At 36.8% G+C, this 27,143-nt stretch overlaps 1 long non-coding RNA gene across 1 annotated transcript; it reads left to right on the top strand.

The window, feature by feature from the left end:
* Positions 1-8,127: 8,127 nt before the first annotated feature.
* LOC148657221 (uncharacterized) lies at positions 8,128-10,193 on the top strand. Its single transcript, XR_015940900.1, has 3 exons — positions 8,128-8,158; positions 8,652-8,722; positions 10,028-10,193. It is a non-coding gene; the product is annotated as an uncharacterized LOC148657221 (long non-coding RNA).
* Positions 10,194-27,143: the final 16,950 nt, after the last annotated feature.

Consider the following 27,143-nt stretch of genomic DNA (forward strand, 5'->3'; position numbering starts at 1 on the left):
AAATTACAATGAGGTAGATGGTGATGGTGTAGGTGTGGTCCGAGGGGGATGGCTAAATGTGTTCGCCAGTCTCACTGCTTGTGGATAGAAGCTATTGAGGAATCTAGTGGTAAGTGTCCGTATGCTCTTATATCTCTTGCCTGAGGGCAGTGGGGTGAAGAGCTCATGCCCTGGGTGGTGACTGTCCTCTGTGATGGCCAGAATTCTACCACGGCAGCGGTCCTCATAGAGCTGTTTAATCTCGGTGAGACCGCAGCCGATGATCTTCTGGGCCATATTGACCATTCTCTGCAGTGCCTTTCTTTCTCGCGAAGAGGTGTTGCCATACCACACGGTGATCCCGTTGGTGAGGACGCTCTCGATAGTGCAGCGGTAGAAGTTCACCAACACATGTATTGGCATCCCCCATCGCTTGAGGCACCTCAAGAAATAAAGGCGCTGCTGAGCCTTCTTCATGATAGAGTCAGTGTTCACAGTCCAGGTTAGATCTTTAGAGATGTGAATTCCCAAAAACCTAAAGCTGGTGACTGTATCCACTTCCGTTCCATCAATACTGAGTGGGCTGTGAGTGTGTGGCCTGTGTCTCCGAAAGTCCACTATTAGCTCTTTCGTTTTCTTTATGTTCAAGTCCAGGTTATTGCTATGACACCACCTAAGCAGCTGTACAACTTCATCCCTGTAAGTGGACTCGTCATCATCACTGATCAGTCCTATTATAGTGGTGTCATCGGCAAACTTGATGATGCGGTTATTGCTGTGTCTTGCTGTGCAGTCGTGAGTAAATAGGGAGTACAACCTTGGACTCAGACAGCAGCCTTGTGGGGTTCCAGTGCTCAGGGTGAGTGGTGTTGATGTTTTATTGCCTATCCGCACCACCTGTGGTCTCTCGATAAGAAAGTCCAGCAGCCAGTTGCAGACAGAGTTGCACAGACCTAATCCCCTGAGCAGCATGTAACATATTATGGGATTAAATTGGAGCCTAGTTAGTGTGATTTATTTATTTTTAAACTTGCTACTTGTGAAAATGTGTTTTTTTTGGACCTAGATGGACCCAGATGATTCAGCTGTTACGGGAGCTGGGTCGGCCTCCAGTGGGGAGTTCAGTAAAGACCCTATGCATGAGGGATTAATCCGGAGGCTTGAGACGCACATCAGGGAAAGACACGGGGGTTTATTTAGTTAGAACAGTGAGCGGTGACAGTCTGTCATCCAGTGCATGGGGAATAAATCAAGGCAAGTCCAGGGGACATCCAGGGGGGTAGTCGAGGAACAGTCCGGGAGATCCAGGATCCGAGAGGTATATCCTGGACAAAGACATTTCAGATGGGAAGAGGAAACAAGAACAAGAGCACGAATAGGATAAAAGGCCTATGCCCTCAAGGCTACCTTCAGGCCTGGTGGTAGGCGGGCCTTCAGACGTCTGTCTTCCAAAGCTGAGCTAAGAACTGCGGAGGCACTAGGCTTTTAAACCAACATACAAACGAGACACAAGAGGAAATAATAATACCTAATCAATAACAGAAAAGGGTAGCAGTGCCCTCTAGAGTAGGGATGTGGAACGTAACAACAGCAGTGATACAAACTTTCAGAGAGACATGACCAAGGAGAAAATGAGAAAAGAACAGAGGATTACTATAAACACTATATCAAAGACTTCCTCGCATTACAAATACTCTGCATTATTGCATGAGAATGATTACCTTCCATTTAAACTTCCAGATTAGTGTCAGTATAGTACTGACAAAAATATTGATGAACACAACCCATCCAAAATGTCAACAGGGATAGAAACGCTCATAAAAGGATACTTTGAGGACCTGTTATTGAATAGAATAATGTTATTTGATTTTAAGCAAAATTCCAGTGTTTCAAGGCTATCCTTTTATGAGTGTTTCTGTCCCTGTAGACATCACGTGTCTGAAACAGAAGAAACCTTGTCAGGGAACCCATGTACCACTAACTGGCATTGTGACAACCCAATCTTTTGAGTTTTGCCTTCTAAATAAATGTGATACAACCTGTAGTTAAATCTCTGTCTGTACCCCGGATGCCACAAAATAAATAGGAGCCTATTAAAAAATTAAACAATGCTTATTAAAAAATGTACCCAAAGCAGGAAAGGCGTTTCTAACTGAGGTACCTTTACCCAGGAAACCCAAGTTCCCTAAAAACACAGAATACTGTAGCAAGCTCTCTCTAACAAGCTTCAAATTCTTCGCACTAATCAGGTTTTGTTTGTATGATTGTGAAGAAGGGGCTCTTGCATGGTGCACCCTTAAGTTCCAACTCCTCCGGTCTCTTGTCTCTCCTCTCCTCCTTCCTGCTTCTTGTTCTACTCCTTCCTTTGTTGACCTTCTGTGTTCTTAATGTGATCATATATTGTGTGTTTCTGTATTGCCCATTGACAATCATTAACCCACAAGTACCTAGGTTCCAGACCTCAGTAAGAAGCAAGAAGTGTTTACTCTTCCAATTGTTGCAAACTTTATTTACAATTTAAGAGACAGTTCTCAGTCACCTAAAGCTATAACAATACATTGAATTGGTTTACGTCTCTATGCATCTGAGGACCAATTACCAAAAAGTTGGTAATTGACATTGTAACACTGTTCACGTGACCCTCTCAGTAATCAATTTCAGTGCCAATTTCTGTCAAAGCATTCTGTGACAGGATTGTCTGATTCTCTCAGAATTCTATCTCTTCTAAAATGTTCCCCAATTAAAAGGATCAAGGGTCTCATTGTGGCAAAGAAATGCAATTCCAGCTCGTTCACAGAATAAAAACAAACTTTGGCACAGTTTTTTTACATACTGCATGTTGCTTTTGTGGATCCTTGTAATCAGACTGCTTTATTGAAAAGGTGAACTTTAATAGCCAACAGTTAAAGCTGAGTCTTTCATTTACCTATTTAAAAATTCCATTGTTCACTACTGACTGAGTGGGAATGAATGGTTAACAAATCTCAAACAGTTTTTATATCCATGAAATGAATATACTGCCAGGCTTGCGTTTTTCATGTTTTCCTATGATGTAGGTGTTTTGCATTTTTCCTTGTTTGGCAAAGCAGTAGCGTACATTTGTTATTTACTTTGAGCACCGATAATGTCGTAAAATATGATTCCAGCACATTAGTCAAAATTGAGTACCAACACTTATCCCAGCAAAAGAAGAACTGTGGCATTTCCATGTTGAGGACAAAAATAATTTTAGGACACTGGAAAATAAAGAGGAATTAAATAGATGGAAATTGTTACCTCACAGGAAGAGGTGAAACTATAAAAATAAATGTTCTTCAAAGACTTATGTTTCTTTTTCAGTTTTTACCAATAAATATACTGTACCTAAATACAATTTTTAAACACTGGGTTAAATTGTCAGGCTTAAGATTGTTAAGCAGTCTAAAGCAATGGGTGGGTCGGTATAACCAAATCTAAGTACTGTAGTTATTATTTAGCGATATAGATACAACATGCTTTGACATGTATGAATAAGGACTTAGTAGTTAAATGGAGAAGGATGGAAATTCAACAGAGAGAATTCCACCAAAATTAGATAATTCTTTAAAACTGTGGAAAATATAATTATTCAGAGTGATTTACAAGCACGGAATTGTTTACAAAAGTAAGCAGATAAAACTCTCTCAAGTTATTTAAGAGAAATAAAAACTGACCAAGACTTTAAGCTAGATATATTAGATGACACTTTTAAGTTATGAGCAGATGATTACTGATAGAGGGGTTGGCTCATATGAGAATTAATCTAAAATATTTAACCTTCCAGATTCTAATATTTTTTATAGTTATTTGCAAGATACAAGTTTTATTACAAAGATCCAGGAATTAAGAAAATACTTCGTGAAATTCATCCTTTGATTCAAGTTTTAGCAAAAATGCATTATGAACTGTTAAGAATGTGTTAAGTCAATAATGTCATTTGCTGGGAGATGGAATAAAAGTAGAAGTTAAAGGTCTATCCAAATGGGAAAATGAACTATAGTGAGTGGAATCACTTTCTAATGTTTGGAATGATATATCTTGGCATACTTTAAAAACAGTTCATTCTTGGTTTTGAAGTAAATATGCCTGGAAAATTCAGATTAGATTAAAAAAAAACAACTAATACAAACTTAATATAATAGAACAAACAACTGCTTGTGGCTAAAATAGTGGAGAGACTAAATGCCATCACACCCATATTTGTTATGCCTGCCCTATTTCACAAGGGCTAACAGCCATATCACCCTGTGGCTCACATCTGGCATCCCACTGCAGCTACGCAGGTGTAAGCCTGGTCAGCACCTGGATGGGAGACTTCCTGGGCAAAACTAAGGTTGCTGCTGTCAGAGGTAATAGTGGGGCCAGCAGGGGGTGCTCACCCTGCGGTCTGTGTGGGTTTTAATGCCGAATGTAGTGATGGGACACTATACGGTTGAAAAGTGAAAGGCATGACAAGGCATAGGACTGCCCCATGGCAATGGCTTTCCCACTTCAAAAAATCTCTCCTGCACAGGTTTCTTCGTGCAGCTCATCTTCCAAACAGATGAGGGTGGGTATAAGTGATAACTGGTGAGGAGTTTTCAGTGGAGTGGAGCTCTTGATAGGGAGTTAAATATGCAGAATAGTGACAACAGGGAAGGCAGGGGTTGGTAACATCAAGGTCATTTAGTCTCCCTTATTTTGTGTTGTTAATGTCCAGATTCCCTTGCTATGCTACCATCAAGGAGGATCTGCAACTACATTTCAGTTACTAATAATAAAAGTTAAACGAATGTCAGTCTTACCATAGCAATGTAGTTAAACCTGATAGATGACTGGATTTTGCCTAATATGCATTCACGATGTGTTCAAGGCTGATGTCTCCAGTAGTGTCACACTCAGAGAACAGTAAACACAAGGCAGACAGCTTCTCCTGGCCAATCACTCTTTAGTCACAGCTGTGCATCCAACTCATAACAATTAATGATCTCGCATGCATCTGTGCCAAAATGTAAGGTTAAGGGACAGTTTCTAAAGTTTTGTACAATTTAGATGAAATGCCTGCTGTTTAGAGTATCCAAAGTTACATTTGGCAAATCTATTTGATAATCTCCAAAGCTTTTTCCATTGGCAATTTGCATGCACGGAAACAGAAAATTATATTTGCAAGTACCTTTTCCTTATTGTATGTTGACATGGCTGGAATAAGTTTTTGATGATGGATAGTGTTTCTTGAAAATATTGATTTTATGCATCTGCAACACTTATATAAACAACAAGTGGATGTGCAAACTGAGGTGCAGAATAAACTCAGTAATAATATTACTGTATGTCTGCTTTAAGTAGTCTTTTTTAAATCATTTTGTAAAACTCTAGGACAACGTACAGTAGAGGTGACATTTGATTAATTTTGCTTTATTGGCCTAAATCACCCGTCTGAGAGAATGACAATTGGGATTTGAGGACAAAACTGTTGGAATTCCCAGAAGAAGTGAATGGGACCCACAGATGCTGATGCAGAGTTCTGAAGTAGCAGCAATTACAATAGAATATTAACAAAGATACACTGAGAAGATTAAACAATGAATTCAGGAATATGACAAAGAAGCATTTCCAAGTCAAACAGAGAGAGTGGAGATGTGCTTGAAGAAAAGATTAATTCAGCTACTGGTAGCACTATAAGCAAACTGGTGTGTCCAAGATGGGAACAGGCAAAGGTTGGAGTGACAAGTGATTGAATCTTGAGGGCTCTGGGAGATAGCACAAGGATTAACATTGGGGAGCAAAGAAGGGGTTCAGGTTCAGGACAGAGAAATGGTAATGGTAACAGATGGTAATAGAATCTGTGTATGAACACTGATTTCCATCTGTTGCCCATCCATATTACATTGCAAAGTTGTCAAAGTTACCGTTGGGTTCATGATAGTATCCCTAATCCTGCTTGCCTGATGTTTTCACAGAAATTCTACTAAAGATAATTAGGTTTTTTGACATTTTCTTTTATACTTCTCATATACAGTACTTCTCTTCCACTTTATTCCTGTCTCATCTCCTTTTTCGCCATGTGACTTATTATTATGTGATTTGGCTGAAAATGCAATATCTAGATAAGATAAGATCACTTTATTAGCCATATACAATTTCTTACATTAGGAATTTATCTTTTTGCATACCACAGCTTGCGCTCCATGAGACACACAGACAGGGAGAGAAGCTAGGGGTCAGAGCATGGGTTCAGCCATTGTACAGCACCCCTGGAGCAGTTGGGGTTAAGGGCCTTGCTCAGGAGCCCAAGGGAGTAGGATTCTTCTGCCGGCCGTGGGATTTAAATTGGCAACTTTCCAGCAACAGGATCAGATCCTTAGCCACAGAGCCACCGCTCAGCCCCGGTATCTTTGTATCTAACTTACAAAGATAGATTCATTTACTCTGAAATAAAGCTAAATCACTTTGAAGACACACAGAGACAGGTGCACAAATTATATGAGCTTTCAAACTAATCTGTAATGCAATGTGCCTGAATGGATTAAGGTTTAAATTAGAAGTCAATTAATACTTATGAAATTCAAAATATTCTTTTTCTTTTGAAAATCAAACTTATTTGCGTATAACTATTAGTTTTTAGCTTTATAAGTTTGGAAAATAACTTGTAGATTCTTAATATAATACTCTATTTGAAAGTGTTATGATTACAAGCTTAGATGGCACAAAATTTAACATTAAATACTTTAGCAAGGCATAGAAAATAACACTGACATTCCCTTATCCAGTGCATTTAGCAAATTAAATAGAAATAGAAATATTTTAAAATATATTGTTTTCCTCTTCTTGTTTAAGGACAGCACAAACACATTATGTTCACATATTTTTTTTATAAATGCTGTGAATAATACTGCTTTTCACAATATCTGCAATAAAAAAAGCTTTTTTGTGATTACTGTAAGTGGCTTGTGAGACTGAAAGAAAATCTCAGTTTTGTTTAAAATGCTGTGTCATTTACATAATTACACAGCAATTACATAATTCCTAGATTTTAGATAATTCTTTTGTTGTGGCTTCTCAAACAATTTCTTATGTAGCTTTATAAAGCAGTAAATCAGTGACTTCAGATTGTACGCACCTTTGAGTAAAACCATGATGTTCTGCAGCAGTATAGCCTTTTCAGCAGAAGATGAACATAGCATCATCTCCTCACTCAGGGCAGTAAACTAATCCTGTGTATATTACACAGTCATTTTCAATTTTTCAAAACTGTGTTAACAAAGGCAGAAAAAAAAGTCTGACAAATGTTTTGAATAATACTGCTTTGCACAATATCTAGATCAATTTGTAAAAGCTAATTTGAATTAGGTGGCTTACGGAATAGAAATAACATCTATTCATCAGTCCATTTTCTATCTGCTTATTCCAATTCAGGGTCACTGGGGAGTTGGAGCCTATATCAGTGAGCGCAAGTCAGGTTACACTCGGGATCAGATGCCAGTCGATCACAAAACACACAAAGACAGATTCACACACATTCAAACCAGGGCCAATTTTCCTAGAAGCCAATTAACCTAGAAGTATGTTTTTGGACTGTGGGAGGAAACTGGAGCATCCAGACGAACCCCATGCAAACACAGGAAGACAATCATGGGAACCCAGGGCCCCAAAGCTGCAAGCCCCACTTTCCAGATTTTTGCTTTTCACAAACATGACCAATAATGTTGGATGTTCATGACAGTTAATATTAATGTTCTAATGGGTTTCATTCATTTGTCTGAGGAATTCTCGTCCCAAAGGATTTTTTTCTGTACATATAAGAGGGGACATTCATAATCAACCTTTGTGTCAGCACCCACCTGGGTGACAGATGACATTATATGACAAAAGCCTCATGACAGAACAGAAAAAGGTTCAAGGAAAGTTGCTTCACCAGTTCAATCAAGGCAGAGTTCCCCATTTTCTATATGTAAATAGAAGAAATGTTTTTGTACCAATAGATAATAAAAGAAAATCAAATAAAAATATTTCCTTAAGATGATCACATTCCAAGGATGAACCAATAAGGATGTTTATTTTGTGTGTGTGCTCTGTCAACAGCATGTACTGTATCCTCTTTGATCTGGATATAAAAGCTGGACAGCCTGGGTACCTACCATTAATACACAGAGTGACACGACTACAGAATTATTTCCTACAGGTAAGAGTGAAGTACCTGCTTTTTGTTTGCTCTACATCCAAGTGTTTTCCATTTGTTATTGATCTTTACAGCTGTAGGGTGAGGCACTGGCACACTCCATTTTGATAAACCAGTAGTTGGGATTAATGCTGAATTAACTCCAACTAAATTCAACTACACATAATTTTGAAGAGCTACAAAAATAAATATGTATGTCCTGTGTCTTAAATTAATTGGTGTAGTGAAGTGGGGTAGAAGTAGTGAGTTTCTACTTCTTGACATAAAAGGTTTATTATATTCACAAGTTACATAATTGCCGAAATATATTTGATAAAATTACACGTAAAACTATTGCAAAAAGCTCATAAGGAATGATAATTTTGCTCTATAGCTGATTTTCAAGTAACAGGTTTAGCTAGAACTGATGCACAAATATGAATCGATACAGGGGTCTCCTATAACAGGACCCTGGCACTCACATCTCAGTGTTTCTTCTGTATCTGTTCTGTGGCAGGAGAGTCACCATGATCAGTCTTCCTACAACAGCACTGCTCTGCACTGTCTTTGCGATTAGTGTGGATTCAGGTAGGAGGACCAGTATTGTCAAACCATTTTTTTTTTATTGTCCCACTAAAACTTTTATTAAATGCAAAAACAAAAATCTGCTTAAATATTATAAATCATATAAAAAAATCCAAATCAGATAGACAAAGATACATCACAGCATTTATTGTGAAGATTCCTAAACTGCTTACCTTGTAAATGATATTTCAAGGACAGAACTACTGTATTATATTAACATTTAACAACAAATTTGTGTTGACAGGACACAGTTAAATGGGTTGGGGTTGACTTCTTCCTTTGAACATTGATTACTAATGTAAAATAAATAAACACAAAAAAATTGTTTATTACACAACAAAACCCATAAACAAGACATGAAACAAACATATTTACAATGTTAAGGAGTTCTGAGGGTCCATTACTGTACATACAACCTTCTCTCCAAGATCCTTAACATTGACTTCCTTTACACTCCCATAAGTGGACATTAATCTTAAGAGGTGAATGGAACAGATCAATTCTTCAGATGTGAGTCTGCTCCCTAAATTGGCGCTAAAAAGGGGTGACCATTTTGTACTTACACTACAAAAATACAAATAAATTCAGGTAAACAAGTCACAGTATCTGCTTGGTGGATTTAAAAAGGGAATTTAAAGTTTAATAGATATGGAAAAATGTTCTTATTATATTGTTAGATATGACATTGTTTTTAAATCCATTCAGTGAATCTTTTGCTTAAGTCTTTTCTTCATATCATAATACCATTCTGATGTTTGTTGTATTTTCCTTGTATATCACATGTACATATACGGTAGGTTGTCAAACTGAGACAGCCTGGAACATGGTATGGCTACCTGGTCTCCACTTAGATTAAACTGATAATTTTACTAAATACTACTGCATCTTTGTGAATGCCTTAATACTGATTTGTACTCATTACTGACAACGAGACGCCAGTCGCCTATCTTTGTGTCCTTTACCAAGGCATTTACTACAGACACTAAAAGACTAAATTTCCCTTAAACTAGACTGACTTCTTCCCCATCTCTCATTGAGCAATATATTTCAGTCTTAACCTATCCATTTTTATACAGATTTCAACCTTCCACACTACCATTTTAATTGCAATCTATTTGGACCCCCATTCTCTTTCTTTTGTTCTCCTTAACCACTCCTCAGATTCATATGTCATATTTCATTCCCGATTTATCCTTCATTCTCTCTTCTTTGTGGCTGGGTAGTAGTGAAGTCCAAACTTTTCAATCTACATGTTCCCAAATCCATTTCAGAACCATTCCATTGCTTGACCCTGTTTCTCTCCCACAGTCTTTGGAAAAGTGTGCCAGAGTTGTCCCTCAGGCTGTGTGAGCTTCCAAGACCGCTGCTTCCAACATTTTGCACAAACCAAAATATGGGCTGATGCTGAGGTATGTAGTGTGGGGGACAGCACTCTTTCTGATAAAACTGATAGATCTCTCTGCTCTGCTCTCACCTCTACAGTATATGCATTTTGGGGGACAGTGGCTTAAATGAACCTTTATAATATCCAGAAACAAAATATTTTTGAAAAATAATATAAATTTACTGGTAAAGGTGTATCCTTATCAGACCATTCAAAATAATGCCACAGCTGATGGTTATACATATTGTTAGTTAGGTTGTGTCGTAAAGGTTTTAGATATTTATGGTGTAAAGCCTGAAAATACGGTATGCTCTTCTTGAAAATCCTGACACCCATAGAATTACTAGAGCTTGGGGGACATATGGGAGACCAGAGTCAGCTGAATGAATGTTATGAAGTCAGGCAGATAAACCATACAGAGTACAGTAGACTCGCATTTTATGTGGTTCATGACATAGCGCGTATATCGAAAATCACATATATTTATTACACCCCCTTAGACCCTCCTATTCCAATCCCTTAAACACATAAAATTAATAATTATATTAGTATCGTTTAAAATATTGTGAAAACAGTAATTTTGGCAAATACAGTACTGTACAGTACACAAAACAGATCAAATAAAAATAATAAAATGCAGGGAATACATTAGATGCATACTGTAGGTTTTACGAATATCCTTCTTTTTGTCTCTAGTTGCATGAATAGATTATTCATTCATATGCACCAAACCAGTCACTGTCATCCCACCATTAACTTGAATTAAGTTGAAATCTTGAATTTCAACTCCAAATCAGGCACTTTTCGAGACTTGCCTTTCCCCTTGGTTTTTGTTTTTGGTTTATGAGCAATATTGAAGGTGATGCCGCACGATAAAGAAAGCAGCTATATAGGTTCTGTATTTAGTTCCCAAAGTGTAGCTAAGGCGCGTGTCAGATTTGAATTTGTTCAAGTTCCCACATCATTTTTATTAAATTTTTTTTTCTTCGCAGACCACGTATACAAACATTCACTTAAAACATTTCACTTAAAACACAAGCCTACTGTACTGAGGTGGCAAACCATGTAGAGACTTAGATTACAGGTGAGCATGAGGATTTTGAAGATCATTTTTGACAGAAAACCAGCACAAGGAGTCAAAGACATGCATAATGCTTGCACACAACAAGGTCATGATTGTGGCTGCCAAATTCTGAACATATTGAAGTTTTTTCAATGTGAATTTAGATGCTCAAGTGAGTAGGACACTGCAGTAATCAATTCTAGAAAACATGAATGTATTAACAAGCCTATCTGATACAATTACAGATAACAAAAGAAACAATCAATATTTCTGAGATGGAAGACTTGATTCATCCCCTTGTTTTCTCAGGATTAAACTCAGTCATGAGAGTGTTAGAATTAAGTGATCTTAGTAAACATTGTATGAATAAGATGCCAACAATTTCAGCTGATGGATCTTTTTTTAGTAGACCTGAATTAAAAAATTCTTATCACTTGATTCAAGGTTGTGTGTTTTTAGGAAGAATAAACAGATACTCTACTATATACTTTAGATATTTGTATATCTAAATCTATGACAACATTTAGATATTGATTAAATGATTTGTATCATTATGTTTGCAATACTGTTGCAAAATTTCTAAATCACCTTGTTAATTGTTAAGGAAGCAATATTTCTCATTCACAAAAGAGAGCAATGCTTTTATGCCACTGGTAGTGGAGGTGATGTGGAGTTTTAATTTACTATAACAATCAAACATTGTGATGGTAAATTGCTAGTACTTGAAGACTTTCGGGAACCAATGAAACAATGTACAGTCTCACACATGGATTCTAAATATAGATTATAAAATTTATTGATACAACACAAAAACATGCTTAAACAACAAACATTATAGAATATTTAAACTTATCTGCTGTGATATGCAAGATGATCGTTCACTCAGGGATTACAAAGATCAGGTCAAATTTCCAGTTGACTTCCAACGTGGAAAATTTAAATTAATCAAAGATAGCTTCAAAAGTCAGAGAAATGTGAAATAATCCAAATCTAATGTAAATTTGAATATAGATGAAACCACTCAGATAGCACATCTGTGTCAAAATGACTTTGCTATACCGCAGTACAGTGCCCAAAGAATCTTCACTGCCAAAGATGATCAATAGGTGGCGCTTGTGGTGCGTAAAATGTAAGTGGAAACATTTTCATAATTTAATCTGTTGTTGTACTTCTTTAAATACACGTATTATAAAATATTAATATGGAATCATTAACCTAAAGGAATAATTTAGTATCTGAAAATTAAAATGAGTTTCTGAATGTCATTAATGCTACTAATTTATATAAATATAATCATATAGCTGGTAGTGGTAGAATATTCCACATTCTTGCATTGAAATCTTTAACTCATTCATTTGTGGTTATTTTGAAAAGTTTTGACATGTTTGTTTTAACTACATTTTGCTGTCATGATATTTGTAAACACACAGATTGTATTGTGGCTTGACTAAACTGAGTGATGCTTTGGTTTGAGTACTTGTCCGTTACCTCTAAGATCCCAGGTTGGATTCCTGGTCAATGCACAAGTTTTATTTTTACAAATGAAGACTTGTTCTCTAATCATAAAATATATGTAGCCTGGCAAAGAATAATCAGCACAGGACACAAATATTTTTTGGGGGTTCTTTATTTCCAGGTGAGTATGTGGTCTGACATATAATGATATTTTTATCTACACAAATTACGGTAGTGGCTCTTTCTACCATGAGGGGAAAACAAAAAAAACGTGTTTAGTTTTACAGTTTTTATATTCTATCTGACCGTTACAGAAATGCATCTACACTGAACAAAAAAATACACCACGTAGTGCCATCTAGTGGATTTGGCATAACAGGCAGCTATTCACCACTAGGTCATATATAACACAGTAATATTTATACTATATTGACTATATACTAGAGGCCAGAGGACGCCAATTGGGTGCAGCAATAGCCTGCTGCTGTTCCTTTGTGTCCGCGGAAGATCTGAATCCACATAGATTGGATGAGTATTCAACATTCTGCATTAGAGCTCAAGAATTCAATTGTTACCTCAACCTCAGTTGATATCAATTTAATTCCTATGAGTGATGTACTTGCCTTTGAATATTTAGTGTAGAAGTTGTAATCAAAGTTCATTTACGATAGGTATGAATGAATGGTATATTGAATGTATGTCCCTCTTGGTATTTGTAACTCCTCGTTATTGAATATATTCCTATTGTATTGTAACGCCCTCGCCTGGTGGTGAGGAGGAAGCGCCCCTAGGCGCTCGTAGTACCGCTGGGCATGCTGGGAGTGGTAGCCGGGGAGAGTCTGAGGGTCAGCACGATGACCAGCGGCTGACCCTACCTGTGTAAATAATGTCCTAGTAGTTCAAGTGCCCTGTGTAGTCTTGTAAAAGTATAGTGTGTTGTTAGGTAATTACCACCCTAACGATGTGTACGTTTACCGTCAGTCTCCTCATGTGCGTGTATATCCTGTGTTTGGTTTTGTGTGGTTGTTAACGAATAAAGCTAATGCTTGTTTGTTAATCGCGTCTCCACTCGTCCTTTGTTCTGAAAAGAACCTGTAAACGTACAGTATTCTGCTAACCCTCACTATATGATCTGTTATATTTACAGATGCAGCCATTCAAAAGGAGCAGGGTATACCGCGGTGGGCGTGTCACGGTATAACATAAGTAACCGTATAATACTGTAACACTTCGGGGTTCACGTGGGCACCCTCGCTGCTGCCGTATCAGGTCAGCCCCCCACCATCGGGGACTCAAACCCAGGCCTCTGGCATCACTCAACAGGGAACCAGCCTCTTGAGCTAAAGGGGAATCTCCCATCAGCCCAGCGGCTGCAGTCCCTGCTAGACACAGGGAAGGGCGGTGACATCACCGCGCTGGTAAGCCGGCTCTCACGAGCAATGGAAGCAAAAAAAAGAAGCAATAGAGGCCGTATGCGTTACAATACAAACATTTACTGGAATAAAATACTGCAACGTTTCAGCTGTGAATCCTTCTTCAGGTGTGAGGTCAAGTAAGCCCAAATCATAGTTGAACCCGTTCAGAGCCTACATTACATTTTAGTGTTTCATTTTGAGCAGAAGACCCTCACACCTGAAGAAGACTTCACAGCCGAAACGTTGCATTTTCTCTCTTCTCTTTTAAGCATGTGTATGATGCTGTAATACAAAAATAAAATAATTAAAAGTCTAAACAGTATCAACTTGAATTCTTATCTCTATTAATATAACTATCAAGTGGTATTAAATGAATACAGCTTTATACAAAAAAGTTGCATTTAATACCACTCGATATTAATATATTTACAGAGATAAGCTCTCTATTAAAGCACAGATCAAACAGCAAGATCTCACACACTGGGACTGATCTGTGATCGGTCCGCTGGCTGAGCTGAAAAAAAATAGTTGAACAACTCTTAAGCATACTGTAGTTTTTGTTAACACAAATGTATCAGTGAAAAGACCACGGGTCTTTTTCCTCCCCCCTACATTCTCAGAGTAGAATAGAATTTATTATTAGCACAATTTATTACAATGCTAAATTTAATCTTATTGATTACTAATAGTTTATGCTAACACCTAACTTTCTTAACGCGAGAAGTACTACTGTAAGCAAAACCCCAAAAAAGGATTTTTGGAGGGGGGGATATTCTGACAACAAGTGATTATAAGACGATCTGTCAAAGTGCAATGAAATATAATATGCTGGACAGTATGCTTCTCAAAGCGCTTTACGGGATAACAACAACAATAACAACAACAATTTACAAGTTCTGGGAGGAAGAATATTATCAATATTAATAATAATAATAATAAACGTTATTTTCTATAGCGCCTTTAAAGGTGGCTTCTCAAAGCGCTTTACAGGATAACAACTGATGAAACAACAGTGGCTGAAAATACCTGTGAAACCGGTTTGTTTACAAACAATGTAGACATAGAGACCTTGGCAGCTGGTTTTTGTTGACAGCTGGTACAGCACCCCACTGCGCCCGCGCACCAGCATTATGTTCTCCTGTAAGGGTAGAATATGTTAATTGTCTTCCAATGAAAGACGGGTTCCTTTCGCCCAAGTCGGGAGACATTAGAAGCTTGCCACGCCCGGACTGTTACACTAACGCATTAGCAAGATAAAGCAATTCCATTGAGAAGCCGGGAGCAATAATTGTTTTCTTCCTTGATTTTCTGATCTACAAGGCCATTTGGCTGCAGTGAATGTGAATTCTGTCTGGCATTGCCAGATTGTGAAAAAATAAAAGTATTTTATGACACACACATTTGCGATTTTAATCAAGATGGGGGTAAGGGAGTCTTCTCTATGACACTCTCCCTTATAAAATTAACGTGAAGCAAAACAAAAACTAAAAATAAGATACAATCTACAGACATTCACAACATAGACATATCATAAAACACTTACATATATTGTTAAATTATTACTTTAAATATATACTTTAAGTTACTGAAACAGGCTGTTAATAAAATTGTTGCAATTGTTGCAATTTTGTTCTTGTTTGAATGGGGGGATATTCTGACAACAATTGATTTAAAGACGATCTGTCAAAGTGCAATGAAATACAATATTGTTGTTACTGTTGTTTTTATCCTGTAAAGCCCTTTGAGAAGCCACCTTTAAAGGCGCTATATAAAATAAAGTTTATTATTATTATTACCATTGTTAATTTGCTGGACAGAGAGGTGAACATTATTATGCAGAAGACAAAGATAACGATTAATGTTGCATTGTCAGATTGTGAATCAATAAAGACATTTAATTAAACACACGTTTTCGATTTAAATGGAGGTGCGCTGGCAGCTGTGTGATGTGATGCAGTGGTGGCCGGGCACGGTGAGGTGCGCTGGCAGCTGTGTGATGCAGTGTTGGCCGGGCACGGTGAGGTGCGCTGGCAGCTGTGTGATGCAGTGTTGGCCGGGCACGGTGAGGCGCGGTGGCAGCTGTGTGATGCAGTGTTGGCCGGGCACGGTGAGGCGCGGTGGCAGCTGTGTGGGGTGATGCAGTGGTGGCCGGGCATGGTGCAGTGTGCTAGCAGCTGTGTGGTGTGACGCATTGGTGGCCGTGCACAGTGCAGTGTGCTGGAAGCTGTGTGGTGTGACGCAGTGGTGGCCGGGCATGGTGAGGTTAGCTGGTGGCTGGGCATGGTGAGGTGCGGGAGTAGGGGTGTGTGCGGATGGGGCTGTGGGGCCCAGCGGGTCCTGGCTGTGGTCTGGCCAAAAACTAAAAATAAGATACAATTATTATGCCAATACAATTTGCTATTTTAGTTTTTCAAAGAAATGTTTATTTGTTAAAAGAAAACTGATGACAACAGCTGGGTTTGAACACTCATCCTCAGGGTTACACGTCAGTCACTTAAGAAATCATGTGACAAGCACCTCTCAACATAAAGTCTTATACTACTGTTTGTGCAACAGTACATGAATATAGTTAGAACATTATTAATTTCTTTAGATACGAGATTCCATATTATATTCCCTATTAATCAAATTCTAAAAGTATGCTTCTGTTACTCCAATATCGAGCGTATTCGCAGAAAAGCTTGAAACTATCACTCTGCTCACAAAGTACTGAATACTGTATAATGGTCAGAAGGAGCAAGGAGCACGTAAAAACGTTTCCGAAAAAACCACATGTAAGATTTTGATGCTTAAAATGTTTAGGGAGAAATGGAATACTGGTGTGTATTTTTTCTTTAAAATACCAAGACCAGCAATATACAGTTTAGATGATATATTTATGTTCCTAAATTAATATCGTTTATGACCTTTAGATGCGTTATGCTCCTATTCTTTTTATGCTCAGCTACTAAAATTTCCCTTTAGTGGTAAAATTCCATATAAATATTCAATACTAAGTATCTTGCCAAACAACTCACTGATAGTGTGGCAAAATAAACATACTCACTCATTTGAGATTTTAGGAAAGGATCAGATTTCTGGAGAGTCCCGGAGGAAGACAGCTTTATTGAGCTCACATGCTCAGGAACTTGACAACTGATCAGTGCCACACAACACTCCATGAACTAATTGGCTTCCAACCTTTAATACATTTCTTTTAGTTTGCAGAATACTAATTGACTTACAAAAAAACAGATTACATAAGGTTACTTAATACAAGTAGATGTCTTAACTTCATCTTAAGCAACTTCAAGATCTTGGTTCCTATGCCAAAAACATTTAATTTTGCTGACACTCAATGGCAATAACATAACTCCCTTTACTCCCTTTAATGTACTCCCTTTAATGTTAAAAGACTTGTTAGTACATACTGCTACCGTGTTAGTTTTTAGAAATATATTTTACCTTTTAGAAATATTATTTTAACTTTTTATCTTTCAATCCTTCATTTTTCATATTGATACCCCCAAGAAAGTTCTATGTGCTGTGGTTTACCAGGAATGGGATGGTATGGATTAAAAAGGCTGCTTGTGCTCTCAAACGTAGACATTTTCATTTCAAGAAGCACCCTGGCATTTTGAATGACCACAGAGAGTCAGGACCTCAGTTTTACGTCTCATCCAAAGCATGGCTCCTTTTTACATTATAATGTCTCTGTCACTATACTGGGGCATTAGGACCCACATAGACTGCAGATTGAGCACCCCCTGCTGGCCCCACTAACACCTCTTCCAGCAGCAACTTTAGTTTTTTCCCAGGAGGTCTCCATCCACATACTGACCAGGCTCAAATATATTTAGCCTCACTGGGTTACCAGTTGTGAGTTGCAGGGTGATATGGCAGCTGGCTCACAAAAGAACGCTTTAGGGTGATATGGCAGCTGGCTTATGAAAGCTTACTTGCTTTAAGCAAGTGTCATCTGGTGTTATACGAGTTAAAAAAAACAGTTTTGCCTGATGCCTGATAGAAATTTCAACCAAGAAAGCACCAACAGAGCTTGAAGATGAAAAAGAAACAAAGATATCCTTGACAAAATCAACAGTACATAAGGCTTTAAATAGAGGATCCATATATTGGAAAAGTGTAGCAATAATAGTTGAGTTGGAAACCACGTAAAAAGAAACTATTTTAAAAACTATTCTGAAACTATTGTGCCAAAGATAGATTTTTCTTTCACGAGTGGAAGAAGCTGACTTTGGATAACCATATTCAGGACAGAAGTGGTGTGTCCTGTTAATACTCATTCTACTGTAAGTGTTTAAGGAGTAAATGAGAATCCTGGGAATATTGTATTAGGCATGCTGTTTCTCATAAAAAACGAAACTATGTTTATAGTTATCTATAGGACTTTCTTTATTTTTAAGTAGTTTACTGAAAGTGATAGCTTTGCTCTGTAGTATGCCTTAATAACTTTGAAGAAAGCAACTTGCTTTGTTTTTAGCAGATGTTGCCATGCTGTTCAGTGTAGATATTCCAAGTTATTTCCTTTTAACTGTTTTTTGGTTTAACCTGTTTTGTTCAACACTGCAAATAGTCTCTTTTTATATACTGTACATCATCATGAACCTTTTTGAAATTGAAATTGAAACATTTCAGTTTAATGTTGAGAATAATCACAGAGAACAAAAATCAAAGAGAAAACAATCCATAAACAATATGCTTAAAATCAAACTTGATTGGAAATATCTTGCTGCTCCACTTTTATTGGTGAAGGGGAAGTCAGCAAGACTACCAGCTGATGAATTGATTTATTGAGATCTTAATGGAGGATAGTCCTATGGATCAAAACATGGGAAAATCAGTGCTGCAGCCAGTTGACCGCATTCTGTCTTTGTACCAGTAATCATTACTTTTTTTGTGATTCTCATCAGAATCTTGTGTCGATACAGGTGCTGCAATTGCAGTTGCTACTAATAAAAATTAAACCAATGTCAGTCTTACCACATTGGTGTAGTAAAACCAGATGGCTGGATTTTGTCTGTGCATTTAAGGCAGATGTCGCTAGTAGTGTCACATTCAGAGAGCAGTAAACACAAAGCGGACAGGCTCCTGGCCCATCGTTGTTTGTATCCAGTTCTGTTCACATCTCATGACAGAAAATGACTTGTCATACATCTGTGCCATTAAGTAGAATTAAGAGCCAGATTAAAAAACTGATGAAATCATTCAATATCTGAAGAGTTATAATTTGAACATCTATTTTATAATCTCCATTCCATTTGGGCAAGTTTCCAAACTATTTCCATAGACAGTTTGCATACACAGAAACAATTACTTTTTATTTGCAAGTACTGTACATGTTCCTTATTGCTTGTTTCTTGTACAATATTGATTTTATACAAATACGAGACTTAAACCAATATTTAATAGCATACAGTGTTGTGCTGTCTGCCTTCCCCTAGGTGCTGCAACTTCCCTGAAAGTGTTTATTTTAAATGTAAGTGTTAATATTTACTATAACATGTGGATACTATGATATAGATAAAAGTATAGTATACCACTCTTGACACAGCAGAGATGAGAACAAAATGTAATACTTCATTAACAAGTTTGGCATGCTGAAATAAAGCCCTCAGTGGAGTGCTCAGTGGAAAGTTCCCTTTGGAGTGTAGAACACCCACAGATTTTTCATTTTAAAATTAACAATGTTACTACGCGGGCAGCTGCTAAAGAAAGCCTTTATTGTTAATATTTGTTCGTGATGTTTATTTGGAGTTTCTCAGACAATGAAACTTGTCTCCCACTGTGTTGAAATGCATTTTCTTTCAGTATTTAAGTAAAATATTAATTAAGACAAAGTAGAGGTGTGATTTGAATTGTTTCGTTTTATGGGCTTACATCACCTGGCTGAGAGAACGACAATCTAGACATGAGGAGAGGGCAGTGCGACTATCCAGCAGAATTCAATACAATTTAAAATAGTTTATTCATCCCCAGGGGGGCCCTTTATGAAATCAGTGGAACCCCATTACATTTATGTATATTTCTCAAATTGCAGACATTAAAATAGAATATTAACAAAGATACGCTTGGCAGATTGACCAAAGAAAATGGGAAGTGAAAGAGAAACATTTCCAAGCCAACCAGTGAGAGTGAAAATGTGCTTGGAGAAGAGTGGTGGGACTGAAGATAGATAGAAGATAGATTAGGAGTAGAGAGCAGTGGTGAGTCTATGATGGGAAAGACAGAGGTTAGAGTGTCAAGACCAAACTAAGGGAGACTTAAGAGAAAGCCAGTGGGCTCGGGGAAATGGAGAGTAATGGATCAAGGATGCAGTGTTTGGAGGCAGGGAACTTGTGGCAACATCTTCTTATGGGGATACTCATCAGGTGTAGAAACTTATATGATCCATTAATTTAGTTCTATTTTTTGTTCTAAAAGCTTGTAATAGAAGTAAAAGTTATTGGTCTATAATAATTATCTGGTTTTGTCACTCATGTTATGGATGGGTGAAACATTGTAAAGTTTCCAGTAAGTGGATATTTTATGAAATTGGGCTTCCTCAAAGTGGACATTTTGGCACTTGAGATGGTGCTGACTAGGGCAAGTGATGTGTTGTGCTTATGCTGGATATACTGTAGATTAATTTGCATATATATAAAAAAAATCAATTTTATCTTACCAATACTTGTTTTCACATCTTTAGTGTGGGTTTGAAAATGAGTCTTTTTTAGGCTTCTTTCTTGTCCATACAGGACAGCTTTGTACAGTAACAGAGGTACTGTTGGCTTTATGCTGTCAACCCCTAACTAAAGAGCAAATTGATCTGATTATTGTCATGTTGGTGTGACACAATCCACATATAAAAGATATTAAAGTAGTTTAAAAGTTTCTTCTAACCTTCATATAACACTTTATATGATATACAGTATATACCTTATCATTATTGGCTAGAAATTCTATATCTAGCTGAAGTAATATTTAAAGACAGACACATTTTTGCTAACATCATGTTAAACCACCTTGATGACCTTTGATCACACAGAAAGACAAAACTGCACCAATTTGAGGACTTCAGTAACAAAGTCAATGAATAATTATGAAATTCAGAATATTCCTTGCATTCTTTTGAAAATTAATATGATAATTATATTATAAATATATGAATGCATCATTTTTATCTTAATATGTTTGGAAAAACATTGTGTAGATTCTAAATATAATAGATATAAATATATGTCTATTCAAAAGTCATGATTATAAAATTAATTGGCAACAAAATGTGAAGATTTTACAGGGAAGAGAATAAATACTTCAGCAAGGTATTGAGGGTAGTATCGGCAGGCATTCCTTTACTTAGAGCACTTAGCAAATCCTACAAATATTTAGTTTTTTCCAAGTTTTGTGTGTACCATACATATTATGTCTTTTTTAAAACTCTCAACAAAGAGTAAAAATCCATTCTCTTAACTGTTTTGAATCATTTTTCTTTTTACCATATCTGTAGTAATTTGTACCATATCTGTAAGATAATTTTAACCTATATTGCTAGTGAGTTTCAAAGAACATCTCAAGTTTGTTTAAAATATTTCATAAAAAAGAAATTACATATTTCTATCAGTTTTTTATGGTTTGATTAATATTTTCTTATTGTGATCTTTAAGAGATCTGAAAACAAAGCCTTGTTTTGCCAGATACTGTAAAACAGTAAATCAGTAACTTTACATGAACAACTACTGTACAGATGCAGCCATTCAAAGTGAGCTGTACAGACACGTACCGCAGGTAATTGGCTGCGGTATCGCGTATCATGACGCAATATGACGCGGTGCGTGATTGGTTGACCGACAGGGGCACTCGTGGTGCGTTGGTCTGTCGTAGAAAGACTTACTGTAAACGTCTTTACTGTGCCCGTTGTAGATATTGAATTTTACCACTGAAGGGAAATCTTAGTAGCTGAGCATAAAAAGAATAGGAGCATACTGTAACGCGTGTGAAGGCCATAAACGATATTAATTTTGGAACATAATCATAGAGTATATAGCTGGTACTTTAAAGAAAAAAATACACACCAGTATTCCATTTCTCCCTAAACATTTTAAGCTTCGAAGTCTTTAACTAACGTGATACCGGAGTCAACAAGCATACTTTTAGAATTTGATTAAAAGGGAATATAATATGGAATCGTGTATCTAAAGAATTTAATAACGGTATGATTATATTTGTGTACTGCGACAGGGCTGTGTAGGGCTGTTTCGCCTCCCTGTTCATGCGAGTTGTCTTGTAGCCTACTGGTCTAGGTGCGTGACTACCAACTGGCAGGTTGTGTGTTCGAATCCAGCTGGTGTTGGACTTTTTTTTTAACAAACATTTCTTCGAAAAAATAGAATAGCGATATTATGGACAATCAATTGACTTTTATATTTCAAAATATCGCAACATGATCGATATTTGCGATATTTTGAACATATCTTCCCTTCTGACAGCGGTTCCTGCTTCTATTCTGTGTGTGTGTGCAACAGAGTAAATTTTTATAGAGAAATGGAGGCTGGACAGTATGCGTTACAATATAAACATTTATATTGATTTAAATCGTGTTCTGATTTAAATCGCAAACGCGTGTTTAATTATGTGTTTTTTAATCATAATCAGGCTAATGCATTTCTACATTTTCTGTATGAACCAGCTTAGAGGTTCATACAGAAAGACAGCTTGTGTTTAAATTGAGTGTAAGGTAATTTATGCTTCTAAAGTCATGGTCAGCATTTATTATTGTACTGTGCTCTAAACTTTTTCTGTGCCTAGTCACATTATTTTATAGCGTTTTTATTGCGTTATTAAATCCGGTGGCGCTGTGTGTTAGTTTCCTGACTCCCATGTCACATGGTCTGTGATTGAATCTCATGGAACTATGACTTTATTTTTTAACAAACATTTCTTTGAAAAAATGAAACGTTTCCCTTGGTCAGAGATTAAATAAAACCTCACTCGCACCAAACAAATTTATATTTCTAAATATCACCACATGATCGAATTTAAGTCTTTTTAATAACAATGAATAGTCACCTATGCGTTACAAAATATACATTTATATTGATTTGAATCGCGTTTTGATTTAAATCGTAAACGTGTGTTTAAATATATGTGTTTAAAGGCGATATACTGTATAAAAGCACTGATTCCTATGGAGTGTGTCCCGCCGGGGATTCAAAAAAATTATTTTAAATAGGCTGATAGAGCTTAGACTACTGTAACTGTATTCTAGCCTGTATTACAACAGAACATTGGACAATGCAACGTAAATTGCAAAAATGCACTTGGAATCTGTCCAAGCCCTCCTACAAAAATTATTTAAACTGCGACACTGATCATTCATCTCTAAATAAACTTTATTTTATATAACGTTTTAAGTGAATAGGTAATTAGATTGCTCATAAACCTAATCGCTTTTTCTACATAAACACAGCGTGATTGCTCTCTGAAAATGCTTTTCCTTTATTTTTACAGTAGGCTCAGATTTCAACTATAGATCGTATTATTATAAACTTTCTTGGAAAAATGTATTTTATGTAAACCATGTTTGCTATTAATTCATTTAGGGCTAAAATACGTTCATTGTCTTCCAATCTAGTCGAGTTGACATTGGAAGCCTGCCACACCCGGACTGTTAAACCAACTCATTAGCACGTCAAAGCCCATTGAGGGTATTGAGCCAGTATTGGCTTTAGTATTCCCCCCCTCTCCCCTCAATTCAATTCAATTCAAGGTGTTTTATTTGCATGACAGATGGGTACAAGCAGTGTTGGGTATGTATATTGTAACGCTTACGGCAGACAGGCACTGTGTAAGAGCCAGCGCACCAGAGCAGCGCACCGAGGGAGCGTCTGCATTTATAACTTAGTTTTCAAAATTAGTCAAGCAATATGAAGCATCTCCTTTTACTTTTAAGTCCCTTAAATACATTGAGCACAGCTTTCTCACCACTTAAGATTGCTTTTGATACCATTCTTACACAAAGCAGAAGGGAGATCTTAGTACCTGAGCATAAAAAGAATAGGAGCATACTGCAACGCGTGTGAAGTCCATAAACGATATTAATTTTGGAACTTAAACATACAGTATATGGCTGGTCTCGGTACTTTAAAGAAAACATACACACCAGTATTCCATTTCTCCCTAAACATTTTAAGCATCGAAGTCTTTAACTAACGTGATACCGGAGTCAACAAGCATACTTTTAGAATTTGATTAAAAGGGAATATAATATGGAATCGCGTATCTCAAGAAATTAATAACGATATAATTATATTCATGTTGCAAAAGAACTGCAACGGACATAAAAACTCCCTTGCTTTTAACAGAGCGTTCCATAATTTCTAACTACGAAAATGCCAGGTGAAAGGATTTGTAAACATATTTTGTTAAAGCAAGTCAGTTTTTTCCGCAACACATAAAAGACATTTTTACAAGAAAGTTTAGCCTTTGTCACTAATGAAACCACTAAATAAAGACATAAATATAGAAATCTTAAGATTTGTTTTATTTAATGTTGGTAGCAGGATGAACTGTCAGGTTGAGCTGAGTGTATATTTTGTCGCAGAGTTGCTGCAAGATGTTAACAGTGAAAAAGGTATTTAGAAATTAGTTATTTCAAGATGAAAATTTTCAGAATAATTGCAAATCTAGCAGGATAGAGAAAGCACAGAAAACTGGCAGTTAGATTGATCAGATTAGTATGAAAAGTCATTTAGCAAAGGGAATGAGAAGAGTGACAAACTAGTATACTTTAGATCTTTTTTTCTGAACCAGGGAAAATCTGATCATGTTTCCCTATAACAATAATAAAAAACTTTATTTGATATATCACCATTAAAGGTGGCATCTCAAAGCAATACAGTAGATGTAAAAACAGATAAAAGGACCACAGATTACAAAGTAAATGCATATAAGAAAGACAAGCAGTTAGAGGTGCTACCAAAATTAGAAAATGAAGCAGATACAGACACAGACACAAGTCTTCTGAAAAGAAAGGTTCTGAGGTTAGATTTAAACTGGCCCTGGTGTGTGTGTGTTTGTGTCTGTCTGTCCTGTGATGGACTGGCGCTATGTCCAGGGTGTATTCTGCCTTGTGTCCGTCGCTTACTGGGATAGGCTCCAAATCCTCTGTACTGGATAAAGAGATTAGAAATGGATGGAAGTAAAGGCACTGTGTGGATGGAACTATACACAGTGTTAGAAACCCACTATGAAATGGCAGCATCTCACTGAGAATAAAACATTTTATAGTGCTGGCTTAAGGAAACAGCCTTCCCACCTCTCTTGCACATCAGTATCCATACCTAGTTATTTAAACAAATTGCCTCTAATTATAAACATCTTAATATGCTGGCTCTGTGGATCCGCATCAGCTATGTTTGCCCATTCCTTCAATTCATGTGCATCGACGCTAGCAACTACACAAAATCTAAAATATGAGCTCTACTTGCCACTTACAATACCAACAGTACCAGCTAACTTTAGTAGTGACATTTTCATGGATCTTTTTAACAATAAAATTTACAACATCAGACTTCAGACACAATTAAACAGGCCTCAAAAAAGTCTGGTACAAACATTTTCAGCATGGAATAAACCTTTACTTTAATGGTATAAACCTTAAATGGATTCATATTCTCAATAAGATTTGGTGCTCAGTAACATGACTTAGAAAATGACAGAAGACATACGTATCATGCTTATCCTTCTATTTTTCATAATCGTAAACTCCTTAAGGCAGTTACATTTTCTCTGTTCTGACCTGGAGTTACAGAGAAATTTAAATTCTAATAAGAGATTTGTAATGAGGAAAGTCATACCAATCACTCATACCAGGATTTGCAATTACAATACAAATACTTTCTTTCTGTATGTGTTTATTTTGCAGTTTGAGTCTATGGCATTCCTTTGGGGGTCTATACTCCAAGGCATGACTTTTTTATGGGAACATGACATTTTTTTAAAGTCTTTTAATGCAAGCTTCATATAAACCCTTAGCAGTGGTTACTGTCTGGAGCAGGTACTTGAATGGCACAGATTCATTGAAATGATTCAATTTCTTTTGAAAATATTTGGGATAATACATATTCCAGAAATCACAGCCGTTGAATTATCCAGAAATTAATTTCTCTCAGGGTGTATTTAACCCCTCATGGATGGCATTCTATGAAATGAGTTTGTAGTTCCCCATTTGCCTCTATTATGAGATGCTGTGGACACTATTTTATACATTTTAGGAGTGTCCATAGGAAGGTATGTTCTAGAAAGAGTGAACTTCTGTTTTGCCATTATTTTTAATAGGGACGTTACATGTTTACACTTGGTGCTCCTACTAGAGGAGAGGATATGATTAATCTAGGCTTATCACAGAAACTGAAACACATCTGGTTGGTGAGTCTACTGTGGGTAAAATGTTACTGGTACCGCATGTTGTAAAGCTCAGTATTTTCTCTCTTGGCCTGACTTTTTTTAATGTTTGAGTGCTAGAATCCATGTTGTTGCTGGTAAGGGAACGGTAGGTGCTGTGATTGACACAGTCAAAGCCTTGTACAGAGATACCATTGTAGCTGTTTGACAGTATTTTAGATGCCCTTAGTTAAAAGCATGGGAGGAAGTACTGCCAAGGGGAGGAGGGGGAGCAAGGATTTTTTCTTTGAGTTTGTGAGGTTATTTTTTGTTATATTGTGTTTCAGAAAGCAAGAAAATAAAATTTACTGTATGATAAAAAGAGAAAGAGCTGGAGTAGATCCTCAGATCAGTTTGCTACCAGCAATCAAACAAAAAAAATGGAAAGAATTGTCTCCTCCTGATTGGAACCTTTCATACTGTCTTATAATTTATCAGGCTACCTTTTAATTTCCACTGAGAGAAGGAAGTCACTTGTCATGCAGCTGTTTTATTCTTCATTGCACAATATGCTCTAAGTTAGCAAATGAAACATGAACACTTATTGAAATAAATCAAGAATACGATTAACATGAATGTATAAACATCCAAACTATACTTTATCACATTTAATTATTGGTTAGCTTTTTATTGAGCCAAAATGTTATAAATGTGTGAACGTCTGTAAAATGGAAATATTTATATTTT

Source organism: Lepisosteus platostomus, chromosome 8 (genome assembly GCF_059453375.1).
Source record: "Lepisosteus platostomus isolate fLepPlt1 chromosome 8, fLepPlt1.hap1, whole genome shotgun sequence".
NCBI lineage: Eukaryota > Metazoa > Chordata > Actinopteri > Semionotiformes > Lepisosteidae > Lepisosteus > Lepisosteus platostomus.